At 44.6% G+C, this 21,967-nt stretch overlaps 1 protein-coding gene and 1 long non-coding RNA gene across 2 annotated transcripts in view; one reads left to right on the top strand and one right to left on the bottom strand.

Annotated features, from left to right (window-relative positions):
- Positions 1 to 21,967, top strand: part of LOC135516400 (neurexin-1-like) — a 1,013,356-nt gene that overhangs the window by 324,640 nt on the left and 666,749 nt on the right. The window lies entirely within an intron of this gene.
- Positions 12,781 to 16,045, bottom strand: LOC135516401 (uncharacterized). The gene is made up of 3 exons (XR_010451927.1): positions 15,671 to 16,045; positions 14,673 to 15,425; positions 12,781 to 13,581 (listed from the first exon to the last, which is right to left on the bottom strand). It is a non-coding gene; the product is annotated as an uncharacterized LOC135516401 (long non-coding RNA).

Genomic DNA, 21,967 nt, shown 5'->3' with positions numbered 1-21,967 from the left:
AGCGAGTTGGAGGTTTGCTATCTTCTCTTGAAGCTTGTGCGGAGCATTCAGGCTTTCAATTAAAGATAGGGCGTAGTCTGTTGCTATTGATGCTTTAAAGTTTATTTTATTGGGTTGATGTACGTGTTGACTCCAGAGTTGGTGTCGGTTGTGATAACATGCAGGTGGGTGAGGAAAGGTTTTATTCGATGGTACGTGGAGTTTAATTCACATTCAAGTGAAATAACATTCAAAATGGGTTTTACGAAGGGCAGATTTCTTGAAATACTTTCATAAATATATATATATATATATATATATATATATATATATATATATAAAGCAGCATGAATGGAAGACCACTGTATAATAGAACATCAAACCCTGACCGTTTTATCCATAATGGACCATTGACTCTCCACATGCCTTGTATAATGCCCTCTAATGTACTGTACACAAATGCCTTCTCTCTTTATACATGTGTAAAAGCATGATGTCTCATGACTTCACCACCCCAGCCTTTCAGGGACCATTTTTTTTCGCCCTATAGATGGTTTTCCCAGAGGTGGACTTTTATATTCTGGCCACTCGCACGCACACACACGCACGCACGCGCACACACACACACACACACACACACACACACACACACACACACACACACACACACACACACACACACACACACACACACACTAGATGGTTAATGGAGCATTATTGATGCTCAAGTCCATTTCCTGGACCATCTCTCATGAGAGACACACTGCCTGGCTGCTGTATGAAACTGACACTCTCAAGTTGGCTTGACAGCCCCGAGGACCTAACGGACCACTGACAGGGTCGCTCCTGTCAATACACTTCAATGTGCTCCGGGATGTTCTGTGCCGTGGACGGGAGAGAAAATGACAGTTATGTTATGAGTGTGTGTGTGTGTGTGTTTTGGGGGAAGGGGCTTGTGTGTATCACAGTCAACTGTCACCTTGACCACCAGCTTGCCATACACCAACGCTCCAGCAGAGATCTTTCTCTCTCTCTCTCTCTCTCTCTCTCTCTCTATCCCACTCCCTACTCACTCTCTCTCTATCTCTTTCTCTCTCTCTCCCCTCTCTATCTCTCTCTCTCGGTCTCTATCACTCTCCCTCCATCTCTCTCTCTCTCTCTCTCTATCCCCCATCCATTCTGTCTCTCTGTCTCTCCAGCCTGTATTGTGCTAGCGTGATAAACAGCTCATTACATGCAGAACATCATACTATACATTCCATACTGTGACATGCTCAGGTTATTAAACACCGGAGAGGGAAAGCCTTGATAAATCAACTGTGTCAAATTACAAGATTGTGTTACGTGATTAAAGGGAATATAATGAGGATAGTTCATTAGTGTGCTTGTTAGATGTGATTGGGCTTTTCGGATATGGTGTCAGAACAGTTTAAACACTCTCAGTAGAAACATGTTTATTGTGTAACAGGCCCTGAAAGGTGGGGATGTCTCGGTCCCGCTTGTCAGTGTGTTGGTGTGAAGTGCAATACAGAGGAGGTTTGTCATGGTATGGTCATCAATGGAACACACCCACACACATACACGCCCTCCAAGCCCCCCTCACCTGCCTAGCGGGTCACCTCAAACCGCTGTGTAGCTAAACCCATCAGGACCCCCATACATCTGACCCTGCTCCTCTTCCTCAATGTGCATATGTACGTGTTTTTGTGTGTGTGTGTGTGTGTGTGTGTGTGTGTGTGTGTGTGTGTGTGTGTGTGTGTGTGTGTGTGTGTGTGTGTGTGTGTGTGTGTGAGCGCGTGGTCACTGGGGTCCAGTAAGTGGGTTCCCTAATCTTGGCAGCGGTTCCCTTTGAAATCCTGATCATAAGTTGCCTCTCTCGGGAGACATTTTGAAACAAGGTGATTTATCCGCTGTGATTTTTTTCTTAGGTAGGATTTATCACAGTTCGAATGTTGTTTTTGGAGTAGTTGCCTTGATGATGGAGATTGATACACATACAAACATGCTTCTACATCTGCATTGCTTGCTGTTTGGGGTTTTAGGCTGGGTTTCTGTACAGCTCTTTGTGACATCAGCTGATGTAAGAAGGGCTTTATAAATACATTTGATTGATGTACATGCATGAAAGTACGCAAGGATGCACACACACACCGACACACACACACCCTCATCTTCTCTACCACCGCCCAGAGCTGTCCATCTCCCGTCTCCCCCCGTACATGCATCTATCTCATAGTCTGTCATCGACCCTGCGAGCATGGAATGTTTACATTGCCAATGCAAGTGAAGTAGATAATAAACAAAAGTTAAATAAACAAAAAATGAACAGTAAACATTACACTCACAAAAAATTCCAAAATAATAAAGACATTTCGTATGTCCCAAACCAGAAGTCTCCCCCCTCTCTGTCCTTGCTGCTCCTCCACTAGACTACAGCCTTTGCATTGCTGTCTCGACCTAGACAATATGGCCTGACTGGCGCTTCCACTGCTCTCTCTACCTAATCTGGCACGGACTTTGGTTCATGCACTGTTGATCTGGTCAGTAGAAAGGAATTTTATCCAACCTTTATTGAACTTTGAGGTATCTTGAGATATTTTTTCACGACTGAACACTTTCTAATAATGAATTTAGACAAGAGCTGGGAAAAATTAATGTTTTACCCTCCAGAGCACTGCAAATCACTATATGTCATGTCATTCAATAATGTTGTAATGAAGGGAATAGAATGACCCCAAGTGTACTAGTTATATACAAACCAGGATGTTGGTGTTGATCATAGAGTTGGCAAGAGTGTGCACAATGGACCGAAGCCTGTTTTAGCATGGGCAGCACCATTTCAAAGATAGGAGATGCATCAAACACGTTTTCTAGCTGGCGCCAGAAGGAATCCTTTGGACGGGCGTTTGATTTCCATAGGGGGGAAAATTGTTCACAGGACACCCTATGTGGATAGAGGCTATGTTATAATAAATCAATCAAATGAAGCCTTCAGTAAATTGTATTCGTGGGGTGCCTTTGTTACGTCTATGAAACCGAAATCATTGGTGTTGGAAACCGTTCTAAGCTTCTCTATAACAACAAAATGAACAAATACACCAATGAAAACATCAGTAGCCTAGACATCATTACATGCGCCAAGTTTGCCTGATAATAGTGAAAAACAGGCACAAAAGCAATAATGGCATTATAAGTGTTGATATGACAACAGTCAAAACAATCAATTATCAGTTGACACATGTCCGTGTCACGTCGCCTAAGCAACGAAAGCTTTTGAGTGCGTTGCTGATTACATTTCTTGCTTGAGATGGAAAGGCCTGCTCCCCCAGCGATGACATTTTGTGCTGATAATAGCCTGTAGAATTCTCACCGGCTTGTTCTATTCCAACCGACGCCCATCTTCTCTCCCGTCTCTCCGTTTCATTTTGCTGGCAGCGTGGGCACCTGCTCAGTGAGCACAGCTCTGGCTTTTTTTGCGCTTAGACCTCGGAGGGTGAATACTCATCTGATATGGTGAGAAATGTATTCCGTTCAGATGTTGTGGCAATGCTAACGAGTGCATCCATTCACCTTGGTCTTCTTGCCATCATTGTACATGACGCACACTCTCACTGTTTACTCCACGTAACCCTGTGAAGACTGATGACAGAGTACATAGCATTTGGACATTAGAATAGATTCTTACAATAGTAACGGACCACCCTGTTCTTCATTCACAATTGGTCATTTACGTAATTAGGTGTAATTCGCTTCCCCTCGCTCATCAACTCATCCATTCTCCCCATCATACTTCAGCCTACTTCATTGGTTTAATCTCTTATTATGGGTGTGAAATTAGTTTCGGTTTCGGTTCACTTTCGAGGTGATTATCTGGGGGATTTTCATCTGGGCACTGCATCTTCGGCTATCGGGGATATAGCTGGCCAGAAAAAGAGGGGAAATGGTTAAAACCGTAAAGAATGAAATGCCCTAAAACTGTCTAAAACACCAGTTCTGTTTGTGATATTAAGATTCTAATAATGACAGTGTATTATAGACTTATTTAGGACAAGGACGGAGGTGGGATTGACTTGAAAAAATGGCGTGTAATATTTTTTTTTAAATTCATGAGCAGCAAATGACTGTTTTAGCAGTTCTACTGTGGGTTTTATAATAACATGTAGTTGAATTGTAAAAATGTATTAGCCTACCTTTTAATGTGGCATGAACACAACCAGTCATGATGTTTTTAGCTAATTGTAAAACAAATCACTTCAAAAAGTAGGTTTCCTTTGCATGTTAGTCCAAAATAACATCCTATTGACTGAAATGGCAGCCTTCTGTCTTAGTATGTTGCCCCATGTATCTGATGTGGTCTTGAAGGAGGATGTCATGCCATACTCTTTTAGTCCTGACAGCATCAGATACATGTTCAATGCATTCTGAGACAGAGGGGCGCTGTTTCGCTCAGATGCTTTATCTGAGATTGATGGGTCTTTCTGTTGGTGGTCAAATAAATGGTCAATATTTAAATATTTTATTTGGATGGGCCAGGAGGTACGTTAGGGCGGGCCAGACTATAGTCTATAGTCTATAGACTATCAGTAACATTTCAAGTAACTATCCCTAACCCTAGCCCTAACCTTAACCCTTACCCTTACCCTTACCCTTACCCTTATTCTAAAGCTAACTCTAACCCTAGCCCTAACCTTAACCCTTACCCTTATTCTAAACCTAACCCAAGCCCTAACCTTAACCCTTACCCTTATTCTAAAGCTAACTCTAACCCTAGCCCTAACCTTAACCCTTACCCTTATTCTAAACCTAACCCTAGCCCTAACCTTAACCCTTACGCTAAACCTAACCCTAACCCTAGCCCCAACGTTAACCCTTACCCTTTCTCGAAACCTAACCTAAACCTAAACCTAACCTGATACCCAGACGATGCCCCCCTGATACAAAGACGATGCCCCCCTGATACCCAGCCGATTCCCCCCTGATACCCAGCCGATGCCCCCTGATACCCAGCCGATTCCCCCCTGATACCCAGCCGATGCCCCCTGATACCCAGACGATGCCCCCTGATACCCAGCCGATTCCCCCTGATACCCAGACGATGCCCCCTGATACCCAGCCGATTCCCCCTGATACCCAGCCGATTCCCCCTGATACCCAGCCGATTCCCCCTGATACCCAGCCGATGCCCCCTGATACCCAGCCAATTCCCCCTGATACCCAGACGATGCCCCCTGATACCCAGCCGATGCCCCCTGATACCCAGACGATGCCCCCTGATACCCAGACGATGCCCCCTGATACCCAGCCGATGCCCCCCTGATACCCAGATGATGCCCCCTGATACCCAGACGATGCCCCCTGATACCCAGCCGATGCCCCTGATACCCAGATGATGCCCTCTGATACCCAGACGATGCCCCCTGATACCCAGCCGATTCCCCCCTGATACCCAGCCGATTCCCCCCTGATACCCAGCCGATGCCCCCTGATACCCAGCCGATGCCCCCTGATACCCAGATGATGCCCTCTGATACCCAGACGATGCCCCCTGATACCCAGCCGATTCCCCCTGATACCCAGACGATGCCCCCTGATACCCAGCCGATTCCCCCTGATACCCAGCCGATTCCCCCTGATACCCAGACGATGCCCCCTGATACCCAGCCGATTCCCCCTGATACCCAGACGATGCCCCCTGATACCCAGCCGATTCCCCCTGATACCCAGCCGATTCCCCCTGATACCCAGACGATGCCCCCTGATACCCAGCCGATTCCCCCTGATACCCAGCCGATGCCCCCTGATACCCAGCCGATTCCCCCTGATACCCAGACGATGCCCCCTGATACCCAGCCGATGCCACCCTGATACCCAGACGATGCCCCCCTGATACCCAGACGATGCCCCCTGATACCCAGCCGATTCCCCCTGATACCCAGACGATGCCCCCTGATACCCAGACGATGCCCCCTGATACCCAGCCGATGCCCCCTGATACCCAGACAATGCCCCCTGATACCCAGACGATGCCCCCCTGATACCCAGCCGATTCCCCCTGATACCCAGACGATGCCCCCTGATACCCAGCCGATTCCCCCTGATACCCAGACGATGCCCCCTGATACCCAGACGATGCCCCCTGATACCCAGCCGATTCCCCCTGATACCCAGACGATGCCCCCTGATACCCAGCCGATTCCCCCTGATACCCAGCCGATTCCCCCTGATACCCAGACGATGCCCCCTGATACCCAGACGATGCCCCCTGATACCCAGCCGATTCCCCCTGATACCCAGCCGATGCCCCCTGATACCCAGACGATGCCCCCTGATACCCAGACGATGCCCCCTGATACCCAGACGATGCCCCCTGATACCCAGATGATGCCCCCTGATACCCAGACGATGCCCCCTGATACCCAGATGATGCCCCCTGATACCCAGACGATGCCCCCTGATACCCAGACGATGCCCTCTGATACCCAGCCGATGCCCCCCTGATACCCAGATGATGCCCCCTGAAACCCAGACGATGCCCCCTGATACCCAGACGATGCCCCCTGATACCCAGATGATGCCCCCTGATACTCAGACGATGCCCCCCTGATACCCAGATGATGCCCCCTGATACCCAGACGATGCCCCCTGATACCCAGACGATGCCCCCTGATACCCAGACGATGCCCCCTGATACTCAGACGATGCCCCCTGATACCCAGACGATGCCCCCTGATACCCAGATGATGCCCCCTGATACCCAGACGATGCCCCCTGATACCCAGATGATGCCCCCTGATACTCAGACGATGCCCCCTGATACCCAGACGATGCCCCCTGATACCCAGCCGATGCCCCCTGATACCCAGCCGATGCCCCCTGATACCCAGATGATGCCCCCTGATACCCAGATGATGCCCCCTGATACCCAGCCGATGCCCCCTGATACCCAGCCGATGCCCCCTGATACCCAGATGATGCCCCCTGATACCCAGATGATGCCCCCCTGATACCCAGATGATGCCCCCCTGCTCTAGCCGTCACTCCAAGTATCATTCCCTTGACTCCTGTCACTCTCTATGGTCCTGGCTCCTCATCCCTCTGCACCCTCCATACCGCGGCGCCCATACCCAGCAAGGGCACCGCAAGAAGGGGAGACAAACACCCCCCTCCCATCACTCCTAACAGTCACTGAGGCGTTGCCACTAATAGCCTGGGGAGAACGAGAGAATGATGGTATGGAAGTGTGGGAAGACATGGGGGTGATGAGAGGAAGAGAGGGAGTGATGGCGGTAGTGGTGACGGTCGGAGGAGGAAGAGTCGACGGTGACAGATGGGTGTGAGATCCGCAGCAGCTAGATTTACATGCGCTGTTATTTATTTGGATTTTCAGCACCTCGCTGTCTTTGAAATGTAATTATGTGGCGCTCAGTGACGGTTAGGAGTGATGGAAGGGGGGTGTTTGTCTCCCCAACTCGGGGTGGAGTGAGCCCGGTGGCCCCAGTTAGGCCAATGGATTCGGCCAATGGGTTGTGAGCTGCTATATTAAGTCGGATTGATTTCCATTGTATTTCATGACCTATTGCAATGCTGTTGTCCATCTTGCTTCCAATCAACCAACCAACTCATTCACACAAACATAAATTATTAACAATATCCCTCTGGTCAAGGTCACTCAGTGTAGCCTTTTCCATAAATCCTACAGTACTCTGCATCTGACTCACACGGCACTTTCTCAGAGAGCGGATGTAGACTATTGTCCTGGTCGGAGGATTGTACGCTCACAACATAATTAACTCTAATTTGAGATTAGGGGGAGTTCATTTCGGTAATCTGGCACTGGAGTCCCTAGTCAGCCATGAGGGGAGAGAGATGTTGGATGAATTGGTAAAGACTATGAGATAGCCCTGCCTTGGCTCAGACAAATAAGCACGTAGTTGGCCCATTGCCTCCTCTCCCCCCAATGTGACAGTGGCTGGAATGGGAAATCATTTTTCCATTCATTTGTTTATAATTTTCGCAATTTCTCCCCATCCACACCGAAAGTAATATAATCTTGGGGCCACTTTAAAGAGGAACATATTTTTATGTCCTCATTCATATATAGGCATGCCTGTGTGCAGACAAACACACACACACACACAACACACACTCATCTCTCCCCATCCTTTCCTGGGAGGCTCCATGTTATTTGGAGGAAAATGAACTCAACTTTGGGTGGCTCTGTCATCCATAATAAGATTGGACAGTGACGTCTGATCAGTCTATCTGGCGTTGGTCCCTACGACGTCATCAGTGGTCAGTGTACTATTACTAAGGGACAGGGATGCTTGGTGAATAACAGATTAAGAGTATGCGTGCCAAAATTACTAAACAATCTGAAAAAAATGTTAGATTGTAGAAAGTAAACGGTGTCCCATTTAAGTTTAGCCAGAGTCTGGATATTTCCATGTCTCGATGGTTCTGCAAAACAGTGGATAATGCTATCAGACACGGTACTAGACTATTCAATGCAATACAACTAAGACATTGGCTCTTTAGGTTGATGTAGAATCTGCACTCGAACGATCTCGGCTAGTTTAAAACTCTCATTGAAACCTGTGATTAGTGATTCTGCCTGTGCACTTGGTTTAATCTGTATGTGGTGATACTCACCCTGACAGCCCAACAAAACCGGTGGTAGAAGGATGAAGGAATTAACATTAGCAGCATGGCCATTAGATCTATAAATAGTGGACACTGCAATCCATTATTCCTAGCTGCAGGGCCACACATACGCACATGTAAAGTTAGCCTTCGTTCTGACCACAGAGAAGCTGATCCTTTCCTCAGCAATCACGTTTAAGAACTGTGCTTTTGAACCATTGAGCATAGTGCTTAGTTTACAATGTTGTTACGGTTGGAACACTTTACTTAATTATTATATGGAGTTAATATATATATATACTGTATATACTAGGGCTATCCGTTTGCCTTGTTGGACCTGCGTTTATAATGTACCAATTTCAGTTTGTGTGGTTTTTGGTTCAGCTTTCTGTAACTTTGTAGAATGTTCTGTCTGCAGGTGTAAGTGCATATTATTACATCATGATTGCAAGGGGTCCCAATATCTTTTTCCAACTGTCCCGTTATCTGGTTTTAATGTCCATTCTAGAATGCCCTTCTAGCCAATCTGAAACCAGTATTCAACAATGCTGTCGTATATTCTATATAATGCAGCCTAGCACACTTCCAGAGGATAAATCATTTCTGATGACAGATAATATAAGGGAGAGGAATGTGGATGTTTGCCCCATAAATATTTAAAGAGCTGAAGATTATTACAGAGCTGGGCTTTATGGAAACCTGGTTCTGTTGTGATTCTGGTGGCTTGGAGGGATTGCATTGTGTGTGTGGGGTGGGAGGGCTGTGTGCGCGTGTGCGTATTGTACATTTGTGTGTGTTGTTGATGTCCTTTTACAATCGCCACTTCCTCTCTCACCAGGTGGAGTCCGATGATTGCACCCTGGCTCTCTGTGGAAGGCTTTTTTTTTTTTGGGGGGGGATTCAATCTGTGTTTTATAACCGTTTGTTTGACGTGTTGTGATAGTGCCTTTGTAGGAGGTTTTGACTCTACTGTCCACAGTGACCTAAAAGGATCCTTGGGTCCTGAAGAGTGTCTCCCTCGTTTGGCATGAGTCAGGGTTAACAACTGTACTAAATAAAGCTATACTGGGGATCACGATCAGCAACTGCATGTCAGGTTTACCTAGACTTAGTCCTGGATGTATTTACTTCATTATGTTGGTTTTAGTATTTGATACCCCTCTGCTCGATGTCATTCGGGCACAAAGCATGACCCTTCAGCATGTAGGTACAGGAGATTCTAAAGGACTAACAGGTGCTACTGAATCATGCATCAAAGGTGTAGTCACATTTATCCCATTTCCCATTACTGGTGTGTAAGGAAGGATCACCTATGATTTACTACCTGGCAATGAGTCACAGGAGGAAGACGGCTGGCAGAGATCCAAAACATAATGGACCTGCAGTGAGGAAGAGGGTGGCTGGCGAAAGACCAACAAAATAATGGTTTTGTTGACCCGTTCATGGAGAATTTCAACACTTTCACCCTTAGCTCACCACAATCCCCCTGCACCTACTGCCCCTTCTCATTCGGCCCCTGACCTACACTCTCCCACCTAGGCTTTCCAGTTTCCTCAGACTTCTATTGGCCTGTGGATGAGGAAAATGACTGTGACATTAGCCATCAATTCCACATTAATGGCTGGGGCTCCTGTGCTGCCCAGATGCATTGATTTCCATTTTCTTTCTCACACGAGAAGACAGAGAAAGGTGCAACCTCTTTCAGGTTTGAAAAATGGTAAAGGGTGTTGAGTCTAAATGAGGGTTTCTCCCTCCCATCATGCAGTGCAAGGTTCTAGCCAGACTGAGACCTGAGGACTTGTGTTGACTCCCCAAGCTACGGTAATTATTTGGCTTTAGCTCAGTAGAAGAACACGGTTAAACACACATCACATTTAATAACACTACATGTAAATCACCTCTCGTTACTGTGCGTGGTTTTATGATCTGACCAAATGATAGATGACACTTTTGTGAAAGAATCAGTGGTTCAGGTTCGTCACACCGACTTTATGACGATCACCATTGAGGAAAAGGATGTGTGTGACTGAGGGAGCTCGATACTCTCGTCTTCAAGTGAATTCATTATTTACTTTTACTCAAGTATGACAATTGGGTACTTTTTCCACCACTGTGTGAAAAGAAAAGCAGGCTTTAGGGGGAATAGGGTAGCAGGGGGCTGGGCCTACCCAATACAGGGGTCGTGACTAGACCGTGGTTTTACGTGGTTTCATAACATTCTCCAAATCATCTGAAAGGGACTGCTCAATGGCTCAATGTCTCGATGGGCCTGTTCACAGTATGTGTTTTAATGAGAGAAGGTTCTAAATGTGGTTCTTTTGAGCAATTATTTTATATTCCCAATGAAAGTTACTAAACTGAAGTTAGTTTCTATTGATCCTAACACTGTCATTATTTTATGAAAGATTCAAAACATATTCACCATAATAATGGATCATAGCGTGTAGACTCTGTGGAGTAATTGAACTTCAGCACCACACCCAAGTGACCACTCCAGTTTCAGACACAGAGTGGATTAAAGAATCGTTAGATGTACACACTTAAAAACAATCCCATAAACAACTCAGCTAATGGGACGCATGGGACTTCCTTGATCTAAAAGTTGGAGCTCAAGATTTCACTTCTACTAGTTCATGCCTACGGTATAGTATTCCCCTGTAGGTCTAAGCCCTTAGATGCAATATCTTCTCAGATAATGTAGGAAATTGTTTTAAGATGGTCATAAAATGTATCATTTAGCTTTTTTTTTTTGAATTTTAGAATTTTAGGACCCCTGTAGGTATAAACAATAAATATGTTCTTGTTCGGATGCTCTCATGTGTAGAACAAGGCTGCTTCCACATGCCCCATGTTGTGGAATAGGCACAAACGTTATATCGTCGGAAAGAGGGGATTGAACTGCAGCCACTACAAGAAACTCTCTAGCATAAACACACGGGGTGCTATTCAACAATCAAAATGATGTCACCGGGGGTCGACTGTAGAGGCCGCGATGTATCGCCCCTTCCTTTCCTACTGTGTCAGAGGAATTCAAACCCAAGGTCCACAATACTGCTGGTTTTCTCTTCTACCTGATAATTACAGTGCACCCCCTGGTGTCCCAGGTATAAATCAGTCCTTGATTAGAGGGGAACAATGAAAATCACTTTTGGAACTGGCTTCAGGGTCCATATTTGAAATTCCCTGATTAATATTGTTATTGTACTTATGGCACATAGAGTGTGTTTACAGTGGTTGATTCTTCAAAAGTTGCAGTGTACTGCAGCACAGCTTGCGTGGTGCCGCAGAATTCAATTGCACGTTATTTAAGTGTCGGCCACTGTTACCATTAATGCTAGTTAGTGCTTGTTTGACCACCAGAGGGCATCTTTGAGAAGCATTTGATAGCCTTTAATATTGTCTGTACAACAGAATTTAAAACCAATTTTTGTGAGAATAGTATAGTATATAGTATAGTATAGTATATGGGACTGATTTTAAGAAATGTGGCTTAATTAATTACTATATTAATATTATGGTGTTTCTGTTCCAAGAAAAACAAAAAACAGTCAGGGTTTCTGTTAGGATGGACTGGAAAATATGGCACTGTACAACGTGATGGTAGGCTACAGTACTAAGAGCATAACATTCCCACACTCTAATTGTAGTCTAACCAATACCCAAACAGAGATTCAGTGAAAATAAAAATCTCATTGATTTATCAAGACCAGTCCCCATGCTTGTCTCAGAGCACCGCGAAACGGTGCTAAAATAGTTGACCACACGCGGATAGGCTTTTGATTCAAATCATATGGCTTCTAACTTCAATATGCTCTTTAAATAAATAAGACCTACACCACTTTTCATAGCAAATTACTCAACACTAGTGAGACTCATGTTGCCTACGGTAGGCCTACAGTATATAAAAAAATATTTTTTTCAATGACATCACCGCCAATAATTAGATATGGGTCTCCCGGTGGCGACCGGCACAGGTATCAACCCTGAATCTGTTGCAACGCTTTTTGCACAGTGATGCAGTGTCTTCGACCGCTGCGCCAGTCAGGAGGCCCCATCCACAAAGATTAAAAATACAGAGAGATGGTGGTAAATGTATATTGTCCTACTACCAGCCCATAATGGAGTATTATAATACTGTACATGGTGTCCAGGTCAGGATAATCAAAACATTTCTTTATTAAAGACTATCAGAAAGAATGTTGGTACTTATTTATTTTGATCCAAAGCCATGAATGAGTGAGTCACTCAGCTTTATGTAGGTGCTGGCTCTATGACTGTGCCATCAACTTGATAATATATAACGATATTTTGGAGGTTGTTTTTTTTAAACAAAAGGGAGCCTGTAATCTGATTAAAGGCCAAAATAATATTTGTAAAGGCCAAAACATTTATTTCTGTTTTTAGAGGGAGATAAACGCTGGGCCAATTGTGTGCGGCCCTACGGGACTCCCAATCACGGTTTGATGTGATACATAATAATACAACTTTTTATTGTATTTTTTGTTTTCTCTTTTCTGGTGGATTAAACTGAAATTGCAACCAATCAAGGCTAGTTGTGATACATGTATTTTACATGTATTTATATAGCCCTTCGTACATCAGCTGATATCTCAAAGTGCTGTACAGAAACCCAGCCTAAAACCCCAAACAGCAAGCAATGCAGGTTTAGAAGCACGGTGGCTAGGAAAAACTCCCTAGAAAGGCCAAAACCTAGGAAGAAACCTAGAGAGGAACCAGGCTATGAGGGATGGCCAGTCCTCTTCTGGCTGTGCCGGGTGGAGATTATAACAGAACATGGCCAAGATGTTCAAATGTTCATAAATGACCAGCATGGTCAAATAATAATAATCACAGGCAGAACAGTTGAAACTGGAGCAGCAGCACGGCCAGGTGGACTGGGGACAGCAAGGAGTCATCATGCCAGGTAGTCCTGAGGCATGGTCCTAGGGCTCAGGTCCTCCTCTGAGAGAAAGAAAGATATAATTAGAGAGAGCATACTTAAATTCACACTGGACACCGGAAAAGACAGGAGAAGTACTCCAGATATAACAAACTGACCCTAGCCCCCCGACACATAAACTACTGCAGCATAAATACTGGAGGCTGAGACAGGAGTATACATTTGTATACAACTAAGTATACATTTGACAATAGAATTCTCCCCCTACCCTCCAATTTGTTTCCCTTCATTGGACAACTTTCTTCCAATATTTCTGTAATTCAGTAATATTTATTCCCTTTGTAATTCATTATGGATCCGTAACTAAATAAACATCTGTATTTTGAAAGAGTATTTTTATCCTTATTTTATTAACGAAGCATAAAGATGCTGATGGAGAAATACAGTACTGTACAGTATACGCTTTATCCGACATTTTGAGGTTCACGAGGTCGTTTTATGAAGGTGTCGAAGCTATATGACTGTGCCATCAACTTGATTACTTAGCAGACATCACTTGCTTGTATTCAGTCACACATATTAAGAATATCATGGAATATAATGAACGTTTTTGTTTCTCCATGCTTGTCTCAGAGCGAAACGATGCTGAAATAGATGTCCACAGCGGGTAGGCTATATGTAACCATGTTTTGGAGGTTATTTCCTTTTCAAAAAATTGACAGTAAGCGATTTGTAATCTGAATAAAGGCCAAAATATAGCCCTGCTAATAGCCGTAATGGAGCTGTACAACATGACAGTGTGTGTTTGAAAGAGTATTTTCCAGTAAGCAACAATTTGTTTACCTTCATTAGACAATTTTGTTCCAATATTTCTGTAATTCAGTGATATTCTTTCCCATAGTAATTTGTTATGGATCCAAAACTAAATAAACATCTATTTTGAGTACTTTTATCATTATTTTATGCTTTTACATTTGACTAATAAAGCATTTAAAATATTAGCCACCTGCATTTGTTTATTAGGCTACTGTGCAGTCTGACAAATAAACATAGCCTACCGTACATAATGTAGTAAACATGGGACAGTGCCTAATTCCTTACATAACGGAGAGCAGGACATGTCCAGATATTCTCAGTGACCTCAAGTACTCACTGACTGTCTTTAATTCTTTTTTTGGGTTGCATCAGTCATGGACAGAAACTTCTGAGACACAGTAGTAATGATGAACAAGCGGAGGTTCACTGGTAAGCTACATTTTCCTCGGGATACTTCTCAGTTGGTATTCTGTGACCGCTCGTGGTATCTCTCTTCGTTTACACATCCTTGGAATAGCAGAACAGCAAAACGGTCTGGACGGCCCTTGCTGTGCCTGGTGAGCAGTTGGTCAAGTTCTGTTGTCAGAAGAGGAATGGAAATGTCAGGGTGAACCGACGACCTGATGAACCCGTCAGGTATGTTGACTCTGTCTGTTGGAGGTGGAGCTCCAGAGCTCACAGTTGTGCCTGGCAAGGATTGTGACTCCATCTCGTTCCCCGCCCTCTTCAATGAGTCATTCTCTGCCTGACTCTCTGCCAATACCACCCAGCTCTGAACCAAAGTATCAGCTGTCGCCCGTATCTCTGCCCTCAGATAATGTTTCTCTTTCTGCCAGTCTGCCTTCAATGACTCGATCTAGGTCTTCAAAGTTTGAACCTGATCCATGTGCACCTTCATCAGATGAGTAGAATGGTATCGCCCTGAGCCCCCATCGATTATAGTGGCCTATGATAGAAACGCTAGATCAATTGAGAAGTAAAAGTGACTCCAACATACAAATGCTGCGTAAACATTTTAAGAATAGGTTTTTTTCGGTGTGGTCCTTTATCCACTGATCTTCACGGATGGTTGTCGGCATGGTTGTATGCTCTGCAAAAACACATTCATGTTTTTAGTACACAATCATTTGTATTTATTTTTATTTAACCTTTATTCAATTATCGGTTTTATTACTCAGTATGCCTACACCATCAATCAACTTGAAAGACTGTCAGCTAATAGTGGTTATATTGGTTTATACAATGGGATGGGGTGCCATGTCGCCCATATGTTCTCAGAGTAATTATCAAAATACAGTATGCCTTTTTAAAGAAAATGCACTGAAACCAAAATACCTGTTGGTGATCCTCTCAGCTCTGGCTCATTTTCAAATCCTCTGGTGGTTATGGTCCTAACCCTGGAACGGGTAGCACCATAGGAAGAAGCTGGCTTAATGAAAACTATGTCCATTTCGTCTGTTCGTTTGTTCGCAATGTCATTTGTTTTCGATAAACAGCTAATTTTTGAATGGTAACTGTGTTAGAGGGTGGAGTTTGGGGCGGGGTGAGGAGTACTGGAAAGGTGTGACTTGCAGCTTACAATAGGCCATAAGTATACAGAATATTCCCGATTGTCATCACTTTGATTATATTGCTAATCGGGCCACATCCTCCTCCTCCTCCCTTCCCCAAAGGCTAGGTCCGTCTTCTGTGCATGGCTCTGCGGCCCATCCCATGCCCCCTGGAGCCAGAGGGCAGAGCATGGAGAGCAGTGTGTATATCTTCTCTCTGCTCCAGTTCTATTAAAGCAATAAGGCATGAGGGGGTGTGGTATATGGCCAATATACCACGGCTAAGGGCTGTTCTTAGGCACGACGCAACACCCTTAGCCGTGGTATATTGGCCATATATCACAAACCCCTGAGGTGCCTTATTGCTGTTATAAACTGGTTACCAATGTAATTAGAGCAGTAAAAATAAACGTCATACCCTTGGTATACGGTCTGATATACCACGGCTTTCAGCCAATCAACATTCATGGCCTGAACCACCCAGTTTATAATAACAGTATAGAGTACAGTAACCATATGCTCGGTCTCTGGCTGCCCATAGCCACATTATTATAGCCATCTCATTCTGCCTCAGATACACTCAAACGATGGCAACTTTCTAGACCCAACGTTGTCCACAGACACGTGAAGTGTAGTAGCTGTCTGCTTCTGCTCCAAATACTCTACTGTACTTTGCCTCAAACTTCCTCACACCCCAATCTGTTACATTCTATATCCGTCAACGTGTGCTCTCCACATAAATATATCTAGAATAGATCTTGTCCCAAATATATGTCCCAAATACCCTTCAACACACACACAATACCCTACAACACACACACAATACCCATCAACACACACACAATACCCTCCAACACACACACAATACCCATCAACACACACACAATACCCATCGACACACACACAATACCCATCGACACACACACAATACCCATCAACACACACACAATACCCTCCAACACACACACAATACCCATCGACACACACACAATACCCATCGACACACACACAATACCCATCGACACACACACAATACCCTCCAACACACACACAATACCCATCAACACACACACAATACCCATCAACACACACACAATACCCACCGACACACACACAATACCCTCCAACACACACACACTACCCTCCAACACACACACAATACCCACCGACACACACACACACACACACACACACACAATACCCATCGACACACACACACACACACACACACACACACACACACACACACACACACACACACACACACACACACACACACACACACACACACACACACACCCATCAACACACACACAATACCCATCAACACACACACAATACCAATGAACACACACACACACATACCCACAAACACACACAATACCCATCAACACACACCCAAAACTCATCAACACACACACAATACCCATCAACACACACCCAAAACTCATCAACACACACACAATACCCATCAACACACGCACAATACCCACAAACACACACAATACCCATCAACACACACCCAAAACTCATCAACACACACACAATACCCATCAACACACACCCAAAACTCATCAACACACACACAATACCCATCAACACACACCCAAAACTCATCAACACACACACAATACCCATCAACACACGCACAATACCCATCAACACACACCCAAAACTCATCAACACGCACACAATACCCATCAACACACACACAATACCAATGAACACACACACATACCCACAAACACACACAATACCCATCAACACACACCCAAAACCCATCAACACACACACACAATACCCATCAACACACACAATACCCATCAACACACACAAAAACCCATCAACACACACACAATACCCATCAACACACACACAATACCAATCAACAAACACACAATACCAATCAACACAAACCCAACGGACATCAACACACACAACAGACAAGCACATGAACACATGCACACACACGCGCACACACGCATGCATGCAGAAAAGCAAATGAACACATACACACGAACACATACGAACACACACACACACACAAACACACACACGCACACATGCACACGCACACACACACGCACACACACACAGTGTGAGAAAATAATGAGAAATTAAAAGACCAATGAATGCAAATCAATTAGAGTATGGCCCAGAAATAGCCTCTCAGTCCTCTGATAGTGAACCTAAACTACTGTAGCCCCATTCCCATGGTAGATTAGATCAAGCAGTATTGTTATAGATGTTGCTGGATTTACACATACACATGTACTGTATTCGTACACACACACACACACACACACACACACACACACACACACACACACACACACACACACACACACACACACACACACACACACACACACACACACACACACACACACACATTATGCTCACAAACCCCTTTTCTCTTTCCCACTGAACCTTCAATTTACCCAAATGCCACTCCTAGAGCGCAGCCAACCTTAGCCTCCGTTCACTTCTGATGTTTGTCTATGCCATCCTGAATAAACCCTTCACTTACCCAACTCACGCTGGGCTGAGAGGGAGCGGACTGACCTGCTGCTGAACGGTGACAAATGACTCAGTCCTGAGTGTACTTCAACCCCTTCTCTCCCTCAGGGGAAACCCCTACCTGCCTTACAGTGTGTGTGTGTGTACGCGTGTGTGTACGCGTGTGTGTACGCGTGTGTGTACGCGTGTGTGTACGCGTGTGTGTATTTGTGGCTGTGCGTTTGTGTCTGCGTGTGTATGTGTGTACATACATGCATGCGTACAAATCACGTCCTTAACTGACCGAGGCCTGGTGAGCATGCAGTGCCAACCTTCACTGAGCCGTTCTGGAAATAAGGGTTGATGAGTTGAATCATGGTATTGGTTTTTGGACTTAGAGGTTGTCTGATGCATTGTGTATCAGCCAGAGGTAGCAATGGGGAGAGGCAACAGAGCAGCACAAGTAGTTTTTTGAATGAGCTGCCAGCTTGATACCTGAAGCATTTAGACTTGCTTCTGGTCTGGCCTACCTTACCTGCTGGTCAAACCACACAACACACACAGGCACATGCTCGCACACAAAGAAACAAACACAAAACACACTAACTTTAACAATAATAGTGCAAATCCGTTTCTAATTCTAATGACATTATTAAATGCTGCTCAAAGAGCAATGGAGCCCCCACCATTCACACTCCGGAGAGTGAGGTCAGTAACCCAGTCTGAGGCCTGTCAGTTTGGGCTGCTGCCAACACAGGAGTCAAAGGAGCAGATATCTTAAATGTACTGGTTATTGCTATCCGGGGCGGTATCAAAACAAGTCAAAATGGCAAAGAGGATACCCTGCAAATAAATCACAAGATACATATTGATTTGAAGAGGACTGGCATTGAAACACAGGACCACAGCTATTCATATTTGTGGAATAAATTGTCGAAATAACATAGTAGCACCATAAAGGTTGCAATAGGTTTTAGGACAACATGATAGACCACTATAACTAAGACACACACATGACTTTCCACCCTTATTCACTGGTCTCTGAGTACAAAGGACAACATCGTTATGCTCACAGCGATAGGAAAGATGTGTATACTCACTGAAGTCCCTTTAAAATCCCAGCCCGAGGAAACCTATCCTAATGAGGAGAGGAGACCTATCCTAATGAGGAGAGGAGATCTATCCTAATGAGGAGAGGAGATCTATCCTAATGAGGAGAGGAGATCTATCCTAATGAGGAGAGGAGACCTATCCTAATGAGGAGTGGAGACCTATCCTAATGAAGAGAGGAGACCTATCCTAATGGAGAGAGGAGATCTATCCTAATGAGGAGAGGAGATCTATCCTAATGGAGAGAGGAGACCTATCCTAATGAGGAGAGGAGACCTATCCTAATGAGGAGAGGAGACCTATCCTAATGAAGAGAGGAGATCTATCCTAATGATGAGAGGAGACCTATCCAAATGAAGAGAGGAGATCTATCCTAATGGAGAGAGGAGATCTATCCTAATGAAGAGAGGAGATCTATCCTAATGAGGAGAGGAGACCTATCCTAATGAAGAGAGGAGATCTATCCTAATGGAGAGAGGAGATCTATCCTAATGAAGAGAGGAGATCTATCCTAATGATGAGAGGAGACCTATCCAAATGAAGAGAGGAGATCTATCCTAATGGAGAGAGGAGATCTATCCTAATGAAGAGAGGAGATCTATCCTAATGAGGAGAGGAGACCTATCCTAATGAAGAGAGGAGATCTATCCTAATGAAGAGAGGAGATCTATCCTAATGAAGAGAGGAGATCTATCCTAATGAGGAGAGGAGACCTATCCTAATGAGGAGAGGAGATCTATCCTAATGAGGAGAGGAGACCTATCCTAATGGAGAGAGGAGATCTATCCTAATGAAGAGAGGAGATCTATCCTAATGAGGAGAGGAGACCTATCCTAATGAGGAGAGGAGATCTATCCTAATGAGGAGAGGAGACCTATCCTAATGGAGAGAGGAGATCTATCCTAATGAGGAGAGAAGACCTATCCTAATGAGGAGAGGAGATCTATCCTAATGAGGAGAGGAGATCTATCCTAATGGAGAGAGGAGACCTATCCTAATGAGGAGAGGAGACCTATCCTAATGGAGAGAGGAGATCTATCCTAATGGAGAGAGGAGATCTATCCTAATGAGGAGAGGAGACCTATCCTAATGAAGAGAGGAGATCTATCCTAATGAAGAGAGGAGATCTATCCTAATGGAGAGAGGAGACCTATCCTAATGAGGAGAGGAGATCTATCCTAATGAAGAGAGGAGATCTATCCTAATGAGTAGAGGAGATCTATCCTAATGAGGAGAGGAGATCTATCCTAATGAGGAGAGAAGACCTATCCTAATGAAGAGAGGAGATCTATCCTAATGAGGAGAGGAGATCTATCCTAATGAGGAGAGGAGATCTATCCTAATGGAGAGAGGAGATCTATCCTAATGAGGAGAGGAGACCTATCCTAATGAGGAGAGGAGGTCTATCCTAATGAGGAGAGGAGACCTATCCTAATGAGGAGAGGAGATCTATCCTAATGAGGAGAGGAGATCTATCCTAATGAAGAGAGGAGACCTATCCTAATGAAGAGAGGAAACCTATCCTAATGAAGAGAGGAGATCTATCCTAATGAGGAGAGGAGACCTATCCTAATGAAGAGAGGAGATCTATCCTAATGAGTAGAGGAGATCTATCCTAATGAAGAGAGGAGATCTATCCTAATGAGGAGAGGAGACCTATCCTAATGAAGAGAGGAGATCTATCCTAATGAGTAGAGGAGATCTATCCTAATGAGGAGAGGAGACCTATCCTAATGAGGAGAGGAGACCTATCCTAATGAAGAGAGGAGATCTATCCTAATGAAGAGAGGAGACCTATCCTAATGAAGAGAGGAGATCTATCCTAATGAGGAGAGGAGACCTATCCTAATGAAGAGAGGAGATCTATCCTAATGAGTAGAGGAGATCTATCCTAATGAGGAGAGGAGACCTATCCTAATGGAGAGAGGAGATCTATCCTAATGAGGAGAGGAGACCTATCCTAATGAAGAGAGGAGATCTATCCTAATGAGGAGAGGAGATCTATCCTAATGAGGAGAGGAGATCTATCCTAATGAGGAGAGGAGATCTATCCTAATGAAGAGAGGAGATCTATCCTAATGAGGAGAGGATATCTATCCTAATGAGGAGAGGAGATCTATCCTAATGAGGAGAGGAGACCTATCCTAATGGAGAGAGGAGACCTATCCTAATGGAGAGAGGAGATCTATCCTAATGAAGAGAGGAGATCTATCCTAATGAGGAGAGGATATCTATCCTAATGAGGAGAGGAGATCTATCCTAATGAGGAGAGGAGACCTATCCTAATGAAGAGAGGAGATCTATCCTAATGAAGAGAGGAGATCTATCCTAATGAGGAGAGGAGATCTACCCTAATGAGGAGAGGAGATCTATCCTAATGAGGAGAGGAGATCTATCCTAATGAGGAGAGGAGATCTATCCTAATGAGGAGAGGAGATCTATCCTAATGAGGAGAGGATATCTATCCTAATGA

This window comes from Oncorhynchus masou, chromosome 27 (assembly GCF_036934945.1).
Source record: "Oncorhynchus masou masou isolate Uvic2021 chromosome 27, UVic_Omas_1.1, whole genome shotgun sequence".
Classification (NCBI taxonomy): Eukaryota; Metazoa; Chordata; class Actinopteri; order Salmoniformes; family Salmonidae; genus Oncorhynchus; species Oncorhynchus masou.
This window is presented reverse-complemented; position numbering and strand designations above follow the sequence as displayed.